We start from the raw sequence: 17,807 nt of genomic DNA on the forward strand, positions 1-17,807 counted from the left end.
CTTAACCCTCTTTCTTTTCTTCTTAAATAAAAGGGCTTGAAGTAATAAAATCCTGCTGACGTTAGGAAAATTGGAAGAATGGGGATTTTCTCAGGCTGTTTTAGAATTAACCCACAAAAGAAGAAAGAAACAAGAACTGAGGTTCAAAAGAAAAACCCAGTCCAGTACAAAAAGAGTATCCCAAAATCTACTTGCAGTCTTGACAGTAAAATGGCTTGGGGTGATTAGCAGCCAAACTACCTTTATGGCTCCCTCCTTCATGTGAGTGCGTACTCTGCGTTGCCGTGCAGTTTCTCACTAGCTTCAACAAATCTTCTGGGCACTGGTTTCTGAATCCACCAGTATGCAGAGAGAGGAGCTGCCCATCGCCTCTGCCTTCTATAGCACCCAGGGAAGGGAGTTTTACGGCAGAAGCCCAAAGGACTCATTTGGCCCTTGTATGACATGGCTGGTGTCCTCATGGCAGGATGGGATGGTTGCCCACCTGAGTGGAAAGCTTCCCTCTGTTTTAACCTACAGTTCCAAACAGGTTACTAGCAAGTTGAAGCTGCCATTTTATTCATCTGAGAGGGTTTTGTGAGCAGGCAGAGGAAGGTTAGAGATTTGGAGACTCACAGTGCTTAGCCCAAGAATTTTGTAAATTAAGAATTCACTGTGTCAAGATGTACAAGCTTCCTTAAAATACTCCCATGTATAATACACAGAAAAAGAGAGGGAACAGACACACCTATTTGTCTTCATAATTGTTAGGCCTGATGCTTTGACACCACGAAATATTCTTTGCGTTAGTAACAAGAGGATGAATACAAAGAGCTGAAACTTTATGCTTTGTCCTGAGTCACAGCCACAGGTGATGATCTCCTGAGTCATCAAGTGCTGTCTCTGGCTGTTAGAGAAAATTGCTTATTATCTTGTTCATTATCTTATCCAACTCTGCTTTGCTGTCCATTTGTTACAGGAGGCTGATTTGAAAACAATCTGAGGGTCGGCCTCTGATTTCCATCCAACATGTATCACTAGCCAGAAGACAAGAGCACCTCTCCTTCTGGCACTGCCTCTGGCAATACCCAGGGGCAACATTGTCACCTCTGAGCTTTCCTCCTGCACAACTTCTTGTTTCAACTGCAAAAACTTGCATTTTGACTGCTCCATACCTTTCAAACCATCTTTCTCCAAGCAGCACACTGCTTTCCAAATCTGTGCTCCTGTCTCAGCTGCTGCCTAATATCCCATGACTGCCACAAGGGGTAATCACTGTCATCCCCAGTAGTGTCTTGGGCATCATTTAAGTTCCTCCTTTCTCTTGCTCAGCCTAGAGCACAATTATTCCGAGCTGGCCATGCAGCAGCCAGATGGGGAGCACTCTTCACTCTGGCCAGGGTGTGACCAGACTGGAGGGGAGCCTTGTTCATCTCTGTGGCAGCGCATGCTTAAAGAGCACCTAGGCCAGCATTGCAAAAAAAAAAAAAAAAAAAAAAGACCAAAACCACAAGGTTAAACCAAACTTCTTTGGATCTCCATCTGTGCAGTGAAGACAAGTAAGGGCACAAGAACTGTTTGCTAAAGCTCTTTTTGCAGTGGTGGACTTGAAATGACATGTTCTGCCTTCACCTCCCAAGCTCCTCAGGGCATTTAGGAACCATGAGTACTTTAAAGGTTCAAAGGAAGTGGAAAGAATTCTTCTCCTCATACACTTCCACCTCCTCCCAGTGAAGCAACTCAAAGGTTGCTCTGGAACCTCCAACGGGAATGTAACTAACACAAAAAATCAAACCAAAATAGTTCAGAGGAGGAAAGGCGGCTTCAGGCATCGTAGTGGACTATCACCTCCTATATATAATATTAGTTTACACAGAATATTGCACAGATCATATACAGTGTATGCTTCAGAAAAGGATGGTTTGTTCTAGCGTAGTAAACATTGCTACAGGTGGTGTACCAGCTTGGATTAGTATTGGAAATTAGGCTTGATATTTATCAACCTTGTGTCATCAAAATGGTTTCAGCCTGAGCTGTGTTTGTTTGTAGCTTACTGCATAAAAAACCTCAGAAGTCTGATATCAATTTTGCCTAAATGATTGATTCTTTAGGGCATTTTTGGTTTTCTTTTTATTTAGCTTACTTTCATGGACATCGTCCCAAAACAAAATACCTATTTCACCTTCCTTTTCCTGGTGTATTTTTCTCCAGATTTTAGAATAATAAATTTTCAAAATGAAAAATTTGAATTTTCTTTCAAAGCATGTAGGCATGACATTTTAGGTATTTAATTTTTATTTTCCAGTGCATGAAAATATTCATAAATGACAAATTTGAGAGTTTAAAGAGATCAGAGAAGCTGAGATCTGATTTGCTTTGTAATGAGCAATCTATTTGCCCCTGAACTGGCCTGGTTCTATTGTAAATACAGTAGCTGCTTTGCTATTAAAAACAGTAGTACGGCTTATGTAAAGCTAATGTAATCCAAAGAGATTCTTTCTTTCAAGTCACCATCCAAACAGAAAGGCTGGCTTTGAAGGTTATCAGATAGATCACAGAGGACTGAGCCAAGCTACAGGGCTTGTACGAGGGCTCCTCCGCACTTACTCTCCGGGTTTTGAGAGTCCCTGCCAAGTCAAACACAAACATAAAGACTTTTTGACAGCCTGTGAGAAACATTTTGAAGGCAGAGAAATGCCAAATAACACAGTACCTCTGCCTTATGCTCCTGCCACTAAAAATGTGACCTGTGCCTTGCTACAGCTCTACAGGTGTTTTAGTTTTCTAATGTAAGGGTGCTTCATTTTATGTGTATTAATATAATGAAAATGTAGGCTGGCCGAGCAATAAAAAAAATGAATGAACTAATATGCAGGGGATGTTCAAAAAGGGAGTGCTTGTGTTGCCAGTCTCACAGAACTTTATCATCATGCTTCCTTCTTCCCCCATGGCTGTGGTAAGCAGGACTATTATGCACCTCTTGCAAGCAAAAAAATATATGAATTAATATCCCTCAGAGGGCAATTCCCATCAGGCTTTGGGACTGACAAAATACTATATAGATGCAAATAGTAGGCACCTAGAACATCTACTCACATGAAATTAATCCCAGCATGGAGCAGCTGGTCTGGGCAACAGAAAGCCTCTCTTCCAGCTTTAGGGCAGCCAGTGTATTTCTACTGTCACAAGAGATTAGGAAATACACTGTGCTGTCCTAAGGAGCTGAATCGGCAAAAAACCCTGGGCTGAGACGCTGCTGATGAGACATTCAGTATCAGTTCTTGGGTAGAAAATGCCCCTCGGGCTAGGGCTGGGCTGCTCCGAACCTTCTTGGCAAGGAGACAGGAGGCACAGTCATCTAGCACTTGGTTCTGGGGAGCAGCTCCTCTGCAATCGCTTGAGGGCAGTGAGACAGTTGGCAGAGAAGCCATCACAGCACCGAAATTAAATTTACAGGCTGCTTTCCCATGGCTGTGCTGGGACATAGCAGGGTGCTTTATAATTATGCTTTAGGAGCCTCCGCCCTCTTGCCCTAATTTCCAATTAAAGTTGTACCCTTCCCAGTAAAGATTGCAAACATCCTACAAATGGGGAGGAGGCCAGGAAGGACCATTCTGTGTAGATCGGTAGCAACCTGCAGAAATTATGCCACAACCAGCAGCTACTCAGCCTCGTCACCCGATAAATTTTCTCTTCTAGACTTACTGATGGTGTATTAAAAGCCAAAAGGAAAAATGGACAACAAGTGGAATGGAAATGTGGTGGGAACAAAAAGAGAGGGGAAATAGACAAGGCAGCAAAGCAGTGGAAAAACTGCAATGCTTCAGTCTGGATGCTATTCCTATGGTCAGCCAACTGTGACTGTCTAGAGTGAAGTGCTAGGCTAGATGTGTCAGCAAGAGATATTCTTTTACTAGTTTGTTTTCCTAACTAGTTTGTTTCCTAGATGTTAGACAGTGTCTTCTCCTCTGTTTACCCATACCTCATCCTAGGTGACCCAGATACGGCACCTAGAAACCAATGTTGTTCATTAATCTTGATCTTTTGAAAGGTAGAACATAGAAACTCTACAACTAATAGCATTTTAAAATACTTCTCATTTAAGTTTTGTGGACAGTCTCCTAGTTTTTATAAACCACTGCAAGTTTTTATATATATTTTTCAAGTGCTGGCAACTTCTGATTCAGATTTAGAATGTGCAAGACCTACATTTCCATCTCCAAAAGTTTGTCAATAGAAATTTCGTGGCGGCTTTAAATGACCAGTAAACTGCTCTGAATGCCAAATGGCACAGAGGAAATGTGTGGTTAGACTTGTGATGGAGGCTGGCAGCACCTGCTTTAACGAGGAAGAAAGGTATACGCAGATGCTATGAACCCTCTGTTTTACCACATCTGAACAGGTCTTCCTCCCGTCATGGGTTATATTACTCAGTCAGTAGGTTGCAGCTGTGAAGGAAACATCTCTTACCCAACACACAGATCTCCCTCTGACATTCTCTCCTCCTCCTCCTCCTCATTTGCCTCCTCATTTGCCCACAACTCTGCAGTGTCCATTCTTTTCATGTGGGTTTAAATTAAGGAAAGACCATAATCTCATGAGTGGCATTCAAAGCCACAACTTTGCCCATTGTAATAATAATAATAATTTAATATCTCCTATAAGATGTTAAGAGGATGTTTCTCTCTTCCCCTGTGTAATAAAGAGTTTCCTTTTAACTTTAATAGTCCTTGTTCCATCATCCGTGACTAGCAGAATATGTTATTATCAAAAATATAATTTATATAATTAGAGATTTATGGGCTTATATTGAACCCTTTACCAGCCTGCTTCCGTTTCTAGACATTGCAGTTTTCTTGTTTGTTTTTGCAGCTGATAAGAGCCTGTGTGGCCACTAAAACTGAAAATGAAAAAAAAAATCATATAGAAACCTTTCCCACTGGAAAAAGCAGATCTGGACAAAATAAGACTGTAAGGCTTCATTTGCGGACTTAGGCACTTAATTATTATATTCCTTTCATTCTTGTAGAACAACAAAAGCAATGCTTAATGAGATGACATTTTTGATCTTATCAAAATAAAAGGATTTATGAAAATCACTTCAGTAAACCCTTAGTTTATAATTCTAAATAACTTTTCCTAGACATTTTTTAGATTTAGCTCAAAACAGATGGAAATATAAAGCCATTAAAACATAAATTGTAGAAAAGAAATTTCTTCATTGACCACTGTCAATAAATGTAATTTTTAGGGATCAGTTTTATGGAAGTTTTGATTCTGGTGAATAACCATGACTTAGTTATCATTAAAGAACTTCTGTACAGGGAGAAAGATAAGTGAGTAAATGTGGAAAAGATAAATGTTTTTGCAGTTAGATGTTATAAAATGAAGAAGTGGAAGAAATGTCCATCCTGAAGGGACTGTGAATGTCCTGTCCATTTGAAGAGTACCAAAAGTTGAGCTCTGTCAGTGGGGCTGCAGCCTCTTTGTGTAGGTCAGACACTGCCTTAATGCAAAGCTGTGCTCAGCACCATCTGCACTGCTTACACCTGGCACATCAGATTCCTTAGGTCTAGATGAGGAAAAGCCTTGGGACAAGGCTGTGGGGGACACACAGCTGGATCCAGAGACAAAGCTGAATCCGGATCCACCTCTTTCTTCGGAGCAGGAGGTGTTGCAACATGACCGACGCGGCTGCTGTTGCTGAAGATAACATGTTGTGTGTGAAGTACTGGCTTCTTCTTCAGTCCAGGGTGGCATCCATGACGTCTCCTTTGCTCCTTGTGTAGTACAAGATGGATTACAAGCAAAGGGAAGACTATTAATTGTATAATTAGCAAATTATATATGTTGAAATGTTACTAATTTAGTAAGAGCTTTTATAGCAGCACAAACAAGGAGCCATTTCTCACATAAAAGACAAAGTTTTTGCTCATAGCTCTTCAGGAGTTATTAATGTTAAAGCTTTTTCAAGCTACCCTGGACTAAAAAGCAGACAGAGTAATTATCAGCTGCTCTAACTGGAAATCTTTCAGCCATCAATCAAGGAAGATGTGGGAGCAAAGGACAAATGCACATGCTCAAGGCAAGAGTCATTCCAGTTCAATGAGTTAATATTAACCTACATTTTTATCTGTTCTTGTCTGATTACACTTGAAGTCCTCTGAGAGCAGAAACTCAGTACAACTTGTCCTTCCAAAAAATTACTTTTCCTAGGTATCCTAGTGAAGAAAACCCTGAAACCACATAGAAATGGTAAAAAGGATAAAGAGTTACTTTTTTCTTTTTTTTTTTTTTTTTTTTACTTTTTTCTCCACCAGAAAACACAGAGTGACTGTGACTAGTCAGGTCAGTAAGTGAACTACAGAAGAAGCAAGTGATGCTGAGGAGGAGGCCGTACTGAGAGTTTTTTTAAAGAAAAATGTGACAGTGAGGGAGCAGCTCAAGAAGAGTTCGAAGTGGCAGCGAACCCTGATGTGAAATGCCAAAATCCCAAGTACCGCAAGGGTTTGCTCTTAATGTTTTTTTCAATTACATCTTATTACTGCTGTAGCTAGTGATTTATGTGGGTGCACTGTGGGGAAAGATTTTAGTGAGCTGCATGTGCAAACTGGGCTTTCAGTGTAATAGTTTTCTTCAGGAAAGTCATCATCTTTCAGCAGTTTGTTGTGGTGAGGGTTTAGGAGGAAAGAGAACCTACAGGGGGTTGACCTTAGCTGTCATTTTATTGAGTGGGAACCTCAATTTTACCTACACATGGATATGAGGGATGAACAGAAAAGCATGTCTAATAACCCAGTGACTGCACGAACAGAGTGCTGGAATCCTCCACTGCCACTTACCTCCTCCAAATATGTGTTTCTATGTAAAATAGGGATAACCACCTTTTGCAGAGGATGCATACGTGAAAGGTACACTGAAACTGTGGATGTTTTTGAATTTAACTGAGTTCTAAAGCTGGCAAACAATTTGAGCCTGTTGTTCCTCAGGATGCCAATGCAGCCACTCCTCAAATGCAACACCCAAGGCAACAAAACCAACAACCTGATCGGAAAAGAAAGGAAGAAGCTGCTTTCCTTCCTCTTAGTCCTCTCAGTCCTCTCTGTCCTCACATCCCAATTTGCTTGTCAGGCACCAATAGAAGCAGATGAAACAATACTGCCTTTCATGTCCTTTCCCATGCTTTAGAGAGAGCAATTGTGACAGCTCAAAATAACTTCATTAAAAGCATATTCAAAATAGCAAGAATATTTTAAATATTTCAACTTTTCTGGCTGATTCTGAGCTGTGTGCAAGCTGTTTGGGAGTTGTATATGTTCTAGCAGAAACCAGCATCACTTTTGTTTGCAGACCTGGTTAAAAGTTCAAGCTCTTTTTACTAGAGAGGTTCTACCCCTCTGTGATCAGCAGCAGTGGTACAGTGCCCCAAGCACACCAAAATAACAATCTTAATGGCATTAGCACTGCTAGTGTTGTCAATCCCCTCCCAGTTTATGGCACAGCAGTGATTATCCCGGCTGTCTTGGAAGCTGTGGTGTGGCAGATGTTGGTTTGTTCTGGTAACTGAGCAACATGTTGCTGCTGCATGGGGGGATGATGAATCATGAGGGTGTTGTTCAGGCGTAGCACGGTTTGGCTTGGGGAAAGCACTAAAAAAGGAAGCCTAACAGATCTTGTACAAATCCAAGAAAACACTAGTGTTGTCATGGTCCAGGTCAGGGACCAGCCTGTGCAACAAATTTCAGTCTATTCACAGGAAAAATCCCCTGGCTTCGCAGCCAGAGGTGCCAGGTAGCCAGGTAGTGACCAGAAAACAAATTATATTGTGTGTGTGGGGGGATGAACATAGAGAGACTAACAGGCTCCAGCCAACAGCTTTTGGCAGAACAGTGTCTTTAGTGGGTTTTAGGGCTTCTGCAAGAATTAGAAGCTTTGAATTTAGTACTAAATTGAGAAACATATGCAGATTTAAAGAATGGATTATTTTAATCATTTTTTCTTTTAACTTTAAACAGATTTATGAGAGTTTAATATTCCATAGTAAGCATTATGCAAATATTCCTATTCCCTGCTAATAAAACAGGAAATAATGAATGGTGGGGCTGTCTCAGTTACACAGCGTGGTAAGTCTGGCACATAAACAAGCAAACCAACCCATGAAATGCAATTTTTGCGTGATTATATAAATCTATAATTTCAATAATAGAAAGCTGTGCAAATAGCAATACATTTGGTTCGGGTTATATGTGAGCTGTGGCAAACCTCTTCAACATGGAGCCTCCAGGTGAGAAAGTAAAAGTAGCTGACTGAAAACTTGTCCTTTATAGCAGATATCAGGGGCTATATCTCAAAACACTAATTTTATTGTTCCTTTTTAAACATAAATCAACCTTGGCTGAGTTTGAGCCCAGACATTTAGAAATTCCTGTTCTAAATTGAGCTTGCTTGAACCATAAGGATTTCTGTTCACATCGGAAACTGTCTGATTCGCAAGTGTTCTCATTTGTTAGTATTAGAAAAATACTTTGCATCATAAAAATGAGATGAGAGTAGAGTTCTTGCTTTCCCAGAACCTGGTAGTGGCTGGGACAGTCTTTCAAACCTGCAGAGATGGATCTCCTTCCAATTAAATTTCTTCTTACTCCCTTCTCTTGTTGTCATTTCCTCCTGCCATAGGTTATACCTCACCAATCTGCCAGCAGAGTGACTTGTCTTAGTGCTCCTTACCTTGTTTCAAACACAATCAGTTGAAATATTTCAAACTTTTTTCCACCAAGTCTTTAATTTCCTCTGATTTGCATGAATTAGCTTTGTTGATTAACAGTTACGTGAATTAGAAAATGCTTTTGCAATTGTGATGTTAACAGAACAGCTGTGAAAGAAAAAAGTAGCTGAGAATCACTTTTTCTGCTGTCACTGGACACAGAAGAGAACCCCTGTCATTGCACTATGAAATGCATCTCTGAAAGCTTCTCTAGCTGGGCCCTATCATGTTTTCATCAAGGTCTTTGGCAAGCCCTTCTTCAGAAGTATGTGAATGTGATTATATTTTTCAAACTACACTTAATTCTTTATCTGATTCCTTCAAAATCCCGCAGACCTCCTTTAGAAACACTTCTATAAAGTGACAATATAAATCAATTCTCTGTAGCCCACACATGCAGCTCATTCTCCATTAATGCTTTCTCTGGTTTCAAAGGACAAATCCATTGCACCCTGGGGAAAAATAAAGATACAAGAACATTTAAATGGTCAAGATATTTCCAACTGGGCACGCAAGTTATCTACAGGAGCTCAGGGTCTTCTGGCTTTGTCAGTATTCATAACAGATAACCCAAACTAACAAAGCAAAGCCAAGGCCTTTTGTCTATATTAATATTCTAAGTTCTATGTTGAGTACAACAAATCTGTATTTTGTTTTGGGACTCTATCATTCTAGGAAAAAATCTCCTTTGATGCAGAGAGCCAAAATCAAAATTGTTTTCCACAAGTCCCAAAACCACAAATGGAGTTAATTGATTGGCACTATCAGGAGGAAGGACATGACTGAGCTGAAGCAACCTTTCTACCTTTCTCCTTTCTTAAATCAGGAGTTGGAACACACTACTAAAGCCATGTTGGCAAAGATGGCATCATTGCTTCTTATGCTGTACCTGCTGGTAAACAAAGGCAGGATTGTGTCTTCCACCACCACTGTCAGCTGGGCACATTTCATGTGAAATAAATGCGAGGAAACATGAAAATAAGGAAAGTTAGGAAGAGACCTTTGACATAGATCTGAGACAAAAATTTAGACAGGTGCAGTGCAGCCTCCTTTGACAGTCAATAAGTTTCTAATCATCAGAGTGTGAGGAAAATCATCTCCCCTGAGGGAGTGAGCCCTGCTTGAGCAACTTTGGCATCAATATCTGAGAGAGGTTAACCAATCTATATGTCTGTCTCATTTTTTCTTAATTCATGTGTCAATGTTAGTGATCTCAGATTTCAAGGCTGTAAGGGACTCACCACTACAGTCTTGCCTCTTGCAAGACACAACAAATAATGTTATTTTTTAACGAGCAAAATATCAATACTGCCAAACTCAGCCTTTATAATGAGATCACTTTTTCAACTTTTTAAATGCTTACTCTTTTTAAGAATTAATAGAACAAAATAAACCAAAACAAAATGAAGCAAACCCTCTTTGCTTGTTCTAATCCCTGAATCATCTTAAGGTGGGAAGAAAATGCAGCTCAAACTTCACAGCTTTTTTCCATACTGCTGAGTTGGGATCAGCTTGAGACTGAGCTCTCACAGAGGTCTGGGCCTTACAATTAAATGCTTTGCTGAGACCTCTTGACCCAGAGAAGCCCGCATAGGCCCAGGATTTCCTCTCCTGGAACAAGCTGGGGGTGACACTCTGAGGATCAGGAACTGCCGGGAAGGAGGGATGTCTCCATTTGTTCAGTAAGGAAGGCAGTCGTTAGCCTCCAGCAGACCTTGGGCACAGAAGGCCTGTAAAACAAAGCAAGAGCTGAAAAGATTTTGTTTCAGTGCCTTCACTGGGAAAATTTTAACAAGTCACAGACTTGTCCTCTTTGTTATCTAAAGTCATAAGGCATAAGACTAGAATAAATTTTTTCTCCAAGAGATGAAAAGGCTGAGCTCAATGGGGTGTAAAGCAAAGAACTGAAGCCTTCTTGCTTGTATCTCTAGTCTTGTATCCCTGAGAGCCAGCGACATTGCTGGATTCCAGCACAGCCATCTCTACAGTGCTCCCCACCAGCTGAGGAAGCCTACTTCAACCAGGCTGCCGGGAAGCACAGCAGTGCTAACTCCTGGGGGTTAGCATGTAAATGGCTCTGCATCTGTGGCCCCTGCAGCTCCTTGCAGGCCTCTTCCCAGTGAAAGTGAATTGCAAAATCCCCTCTGACCACATTTTATGGATGGCAGCTCAATGGCTCATTAAAATCTCCCTCTCCAGAGATGATGTGATCCTGCCTTCTGCAGCCAGAGCTCCATAATGTGACTGAAATTAATCCTGCAGCCACAGTCATGGCACAGGAGCTCTTTACTTTGGTTCTTTGTTTTACACCCCATTGAGCTCAACCAATCTTATGGATAGAATTTCCCATTCATTCTGCAAAAAATATCCCCCCAAACCCACTCAGTCCCCCCTGCCATGGATATTACAGTTAGTAGGGGACAGTGCACACAAGAAAAAGAATTCACTGCAGCATTCAGAAAGGCTACCAACACTTAGTGGCACTGCTACCACCTGCCAGTGGTACAAGCCACCTTCAGGTACAAACTTGTTATTAAACAGGCCTACAAGCCAACCTTCCGCTGCTGTAACAGACTATCAACAGACCTATTCCACTTTGTGTAGATTTTTATTTTATGGCACAAAAATAGCCAAAAACCAGGGTTTAGAAGCACTTTTCACTAGGAAGACCATCACAAGTTCAGCTCCAGCTTACCATGCTCTGGAGTTCTTTGAAGTTTATCCTAAACAAATCCAAGTAAACAATAATTAGCTGTGCATGGGTGTGGGTCTTAATCAGAAGGCACAAAGGATTCATATTTATTAATCCTCTTGTACCAGGCAGGTTTATCTTCCTGGTAGAAAAGTTTCAGGATTTTTAAAGGCTCTCCTAAAAATATCTCACAAGACTCTCAAGGATCTTACCCTTTTGAAACTGCTCAGGAAGAGGCAGTCTGCTTTGTAGATTGAGTGCAACAGCCAGAATAGTAGCTTCTAAAGTTAACTTTGAGGTGTCAATGATCTGCTTTGGGAATTTTGCTCAGTTTTGTTTTGCTATTTTTTTACGTTTTGATTTGCTTGTTCAAACCATGAGAGTAGCTTGAGCCTTTCCAGATCTGTGGCAAGCAGGGAGGACTTTGCCCTTGTAACAGCATTTTGCAAGTAAGAAGTTAGTTATTGTGTAGGAAAAATAATAATTTGTTCTGTAAACCTGTAACAACTTTAAAATTGATTGGTGAGTCATCCCATGTGAAACTCAAGGATCACAACTTAGTTTTTGATGAGGTGGCTGGTTGATTTCTGAATTTATATGTTTCTCAGTTTTTTGACTTGGAAAGCAACCTTAGCTTTCTCTATTATTAGTGGCTACATTGACCTGTTTTTATTTCATTTCTGGAGACTTAGTTTTTGTAGTAAGGAGGCTGTAATCCCTGCCAGGGATTATCTGGCAAACTATAAGCATCTGCTCTCAGCTCGTTTCCTCAATGGACAGGGCCAGTTAGACCTTGTGGCTATAAAGGTGTGCTGGTTTTTGGAAAGAAGGGCTGTAACCATTAGTGCAGATGGTCTGATGGTCTTAGAGAGCCTTTTAAGACCCTCAGCGCCAGCATTTAAAAATTTAGTTGGAAATCTGGAAAAATTCCTAGAAGGTTCCAGTAGCCATTCATTACTGAACTGTCTTATATCCCTTTTGGCATTAAACTGAAGCAATGTTGGATCAAGAATTTGAAATAAGCGCATTGAAATAAGCATTTCACATGGATAAGGCTGAAATTCAGTCTAAGACATTTGTATGTCTCTTGTTCATTTGTTTATTTTGGAGCTGATCATAGTGTATGAGTTGACATAAGAGAAGAAAAGATTTCTTTGAAAATAAGAGAGAAAAGGTGGATTTTTAAACAGAGATTTGTAAATGTTTCCCATTCTTTTTTAAGACAATTGGGCTCCCAGTTCCCTTCAGATCCTTTGAGAAACCTGCCTCCATTGCTACAATTTTAGAACATTCCTATATAAAATTTGGGCTATCTGAATTTTAACTGTCTTCTAAGTTCTAAATATTCCATTCACCTGCTCTAACAGAAAGTTTTAACCTTATTCCATGGACATATTCCTGAAAGGGCTTACACTGAGTTTTTAATAAGAAACGTAGAAGACTCAATGGTATGATGAGTTTGAAGTTTAGTAGTAAATTTGGTAAACAGTTCAGATTTCATTGTTCTATAAGATGGAATTAATTCCTTGTCTGTAAACAAAATCACTTCTTCCCCCATATAGGAAGGGATGAAGAAAATGTTGTAGTGACAGCATTGGCTTCTCTGCTTCCTGTGGCAGCAGATGATTTTTGTTCTGTGCCCAGGTTGCCGGTCCCATGACCTGAGGGCTTTTTGAACATGAACATGGTGATCAAGAAAGTCGAAATTTCCCAGAGGCCTAAAATCTGCAAACAGAGCTGTTGTGAGTAAAATGTCTAAATTTGGTCTCATATTGTCCACACTCAAGCACACAGCAAAACCTCAGCTGATTTGAGCCAGAAGCACACCCTACACAGAGAGCTGTGATATGATCAATCAACTGTTTAGACAGAGAAATGTACAGAAATCGCCATATCCATATATTCTCTGACACATTTCCCAGTGTAGGATTCTGCTCAAAAGTGCTAGACACTCAGATTGAAACCAAGGCTCAATTGTCAATTCTCAAGTTGTTGACAGTGAATCATTTAATGGACTGACCAAGTCCTGTCATCATGTGCCACTTGGTGGGCACGTGTCCACATGTTTAAAAGATTCACACATTTGCAACAGGTGAGAGCATTGTTTCCCTCCTTCATGTCACATTAAAATAACACTGTTTGCACATTTAGAGCTATTGGGAGAGCTGTCTGCACTATTTTTTCAGAGGAAGAAATGTGGTTTATGTAGTTCAGTGTCACTGAGGTGAAATAACACAAGTAAAAATCATAGAATCATAGAGTGGGTTCGACATAGATCTGTTGGAGCAGGTCCAGAGGAGGGACATGAAGGTGATCAAAAGGCTGGAGCACCTCTCCTTGGAGGAAAGGCTGAGAGAGCTGGGGTTGTTCAGCCTGGAGAAGGCTCCAGGGACACCTCACTGGGGCTTTCCAGCAGTTAAAGGAAGCTTGTAAAAAAGAGGCAGAGCAACTTTTTACATGGGCATGTAGTGCTAGGACAAGGTGTGGGGTGGTTTTAAACACTGCATCTCTCTGCCAGATGGCACTTATGCTCCCTCCTGAGGTGGGGACACTGAGGAAGAATAAAGGTAAATAAAACAGCAAAGAAAGAGATGGAAGGGATGTGCCCTTGTCTCAGAGATTAGCATGCCTTGCATGTCTTAGGGAAGACCTAAATTCTATCTTTTCTCTAAATGCTGCTTATACATTTAAGAATTGGTACATAGACATGATTATGTGGATATGTTTGTGTTCATGGACAGTGGTGGCAATAATCCAGTTTCCTGGTTTTCCCCCTTCTCTGCCACATGAGCATCTTCATCACTGTGCCGCAGAATTGTGCTACCTCTGTAGACCAGTGGGATATGAAGTCATGAGACTCAGTGTGAGAAAAAGTGCTATGGCCATGTATTTTGTGGGTGACAGCTGAACCTCTGGCTCCCTGGGCCTTGTGACAACTCTGCCTGCTGGAACCTGTCAAAAAACAAGGCACTTATGGTATTTAGAAACCTTCAGGAATAGAGAGCAGCTGAACAGGAGTTTGCTTATCTGAACATGTGTGCTTCATTCTGATAATGCACCATTTATTACCTATGTCTTTTCAGTATCTCCATCTTTCTACCCAATATTGAAGAGAGTGAGGAGAATATTTATGAGTAAACTGCAGGCATAAGCACACTGAAAGGCTGCAAAAGCACAGACATCAGAATAAAATTACTTAACATGTCACGCTCCCTGAGTTAGGGATAGTTACCTAAGTAATTCCATTCCAACCAATGCAAGAACAACATTAATCATGTCTAACTATACAATTTCAGGTTGGCTCCTGTCCAGTTACTGAAAATCTTAACCATGTCATAACTCCATTCTGATTATCTGTTGCTTGGGGAAATCAGCTTCAGGTCCCCCAGAGGCACAAAAGAAGCATGAGGAAACACTGTCAGGCACTATCTTTATTCTAAAAGCACTTTAAGAACCATGATGGAGATCTCCATCTCTGTTGGATACATCCTTTCTCCTGGAGCAGGTGTCTTCTTCAGCTACTGCCTCTGCCCTGGAGCTCTGTGCTAGCCCTCAGGCAAGGCGATGGTACCATTTCTGCCAAGTCCACAAACAAAAGCCATTGACTTGGGAAGAAGAGTCACTGCTTGTGTGCTTGCAGGAGAGGCAGTGAGCTGTTAGAGACCCATGTTTACGGCTGATTAACAAATTGTGTGGTAAGGCAGCATGGCATTAAGGAGTTAATCATAATGAGGCAGAGATTAATATCTAATTGTAGCAACTCCAGGCAGTTTGCTTCCACTGGTTTAGTGACAGAGTGACTCTGCCAACTGGAGCCATGTGAAGCCTGCTCCACCCAAGCTGGGGTGGTTTCAGACAGAAAGCACCTGTCAATCTGCCCATCCTGCCTTGCTGCATGCACAGAAAGAAGAAATCATGTACAGCTCTCCATCTCCTAAGCTCCTCTGCACTGAGGCAATTACCCATGATTATATGCTTGATGGAAGCTGATGTCTCCTGAAATTGGTCAGGCATGCTCAGAGGTTGAAGAAAAGATGAAGTGGCTCAGTGATTTGAGATTAGTTTCTGCCTCCCTTTGTTGGAGCCATATTCACAGCACACTGCCTCACCCCTGTGCAGGAGAGAGAACAAGATCAAAGGGATTCATACACAGACTTGCAATTCCACACGGAAATACTGTTTCCTCATCTCACTTTTTTGCCAGTCACACTCCACTGCCCTAACTCTGGAGTAAGGCCAGATTTGGGAAAGGAACAAGGTGGCCTGGATTTGGCACTGGGGATTAATTTTGTACCACCACATCTCTCTGGAAAAGGATCTGCAGAAGTGTGTCCACTGTAGCAGCTCTCTTCAAAGAGAATCCAGTATCACCAATTTGTACAGGAATTTGTTTCTCATCTCTCCACACTGCTCAGGTTATAATAAAGGAGCTGATTTTCAGCATACCACAGCAGTGGGAGAAGTGAGAAAGTACCTATATGTTGCATTAGAAGCAACAACAGTGGTTGAACCTGCAGGGGAACTCTCAGTACAGCGGATGAAGTAACCCAGATTGGAATTTGACAAAAAACCTGGATTATTTCCTTTGCCTGAAGAAATACATGATGGTGACCCTAAGGTCATTTCACTGCATGAAAAGCCATGATCTTCCTAATATGGTTAAATAAGTCATTCACCAAATTAATTTGAATCCTTTTTCCATGCAAGGCCTTGTCTGCTTTAGGACAGTGTCCTGACAGATTTAATTCTGATTATTATGTTTGTTAGAGAAATAATTACTTCAGGCTCCCAGCTCAGAGTCCTTGACGTTAGTTCTCATACAAAAGTGCAGAGAATATTTATGAGCAGATTGCAGGCATAAATATACTGAAGGGCTGTGAACTTATGTGATACTCTCAAGCCCACAGTGACTCCAAGCCATCACAGTGAGGCACTTAAATGGTGAGCTGCTCTTTGAAGGTGTCACTGACTGCAGCAAGTGTGACTTTCAGCTTTTGTGGAAATAGTTACTGAATTCTGAGTGATACCATGGGGAGATCTTGTCATGCAAAATGCTATGCTTTTTTTTTTGATGTGAGATCATAGAATGATTTGGGTTGGAAGGGACTTTAAGGATCACCCAGTTCCAATCACCCCACCATGGGCAGGGACACTTTCCAATAGACCAGACTGCTCAAAGCCCCATCCAACCTGGCCTTGAACTCTTCTAGGGATGGGGCATCCACAGCTTCTCTGGGCAACCTGTGCCAGTGCCTCACCACCCTTAAAGTAAAAAATTTCTTCCTTATATCTAACCTAAACCTACTTTCAGTTTGAAGCCGTTCCCCTTTGTCCTGTCACTACATGCCTTTGTAAACAGTCCCTCTCCAGCTCTTTTGTAGGTCCCCTTTAGGTACTGGAAAGATGCTGTAAGGTCTCCCCAGAGCCTTCTCTTTCTTCTCTTGGCTGAACAACCCCAGGTCTCTTATCCTGTCTTCACAGAAGAGAGGCTCCATCCCTCTGATCTTTGTGGCCATTCTCTGAACTCACTCCAACAGGCCCATGGCTTTCTTATGTTGGGGGCCCCAGAGCTGGATGCAGTACTCCAGGTGGGGAGCAGAGTAGAGGGCCAGAATCCTCTCCCTTGCCCTGCTGGCCATGCTGCTTTTGACACAATCCAGGACATGTTTGGCTTTCTGGGCTGCAAATGCACATTGCCAGGTCTTATCTAGCTTTTCACCCACCAACACCCCCAAGTCCTCCTCGGGGCTGCCCTCAATCCATTTTTCACCCAGCCTGTACTTGCACTTAGGATTGCCCTAACTGAGCCACATGCAGGACCTTGCCTTTGGCCTTGTTGAATGTCATGAGGTTCCCATGTCAATCCCATAAGGTCCCTCTGGAATTACTGTTGTTTCATGCCTGCTTCTTCTTAGGTGACAAAGGCATGGTTCCTTCGGCAAGTGCCACGAGAGTCAGCAAACCTTTACTGCCAGACACAAGAAAGCTGCCATGCAGAAAGGAGGGCTGGGCTGGGAAGGGCCTGTGAGAAAATGCTTCAGTGGCCATGGGGAAGGAGCAGAGGAGGAGAGGAGGACGGAGGAGAGAGAGAGAGGAGGGGAGGGGAGAAAGGGAGAGGAGAGCGCCTGCCTATCTCTGCCAGGGGACGGCGCAGCGTTTTCCGGCAGGCACTCAGCGCTGAGTGAAGCGGCTTCCCGGGCTGCTGCTGCCGGCCCGCCGCGCTTCCTGCGCCTCTTCCCACGGGGCCTGCCCCCCGCCCGCGCCCCCGCCGCGGCGCCGCTGCCCGCGCCCGCTCCCTGCCGCTGCCCGGCGGCGCAGCAGCCGGGGGGGAACCGGCACGGGCACCGGCAGGGAGGGGCACGGCACGGCAGG

This window comes from Corvus hawaiiensis, chromosome 3 (assembly GCF_020740725.1).
Source record: "Corvus hawaiiensis isolate bCorHaw1 chromosome 3, bCorHaw1.pri.cur, whole genome shotgun sequence".
Classification (NCBI taxonomy): domain Eukaryota; kingdom Metazoa; phylum Chordata; class Aves; order Passeriformes; family Corvidae; genus Corvus; species Corvus hawaiiensis.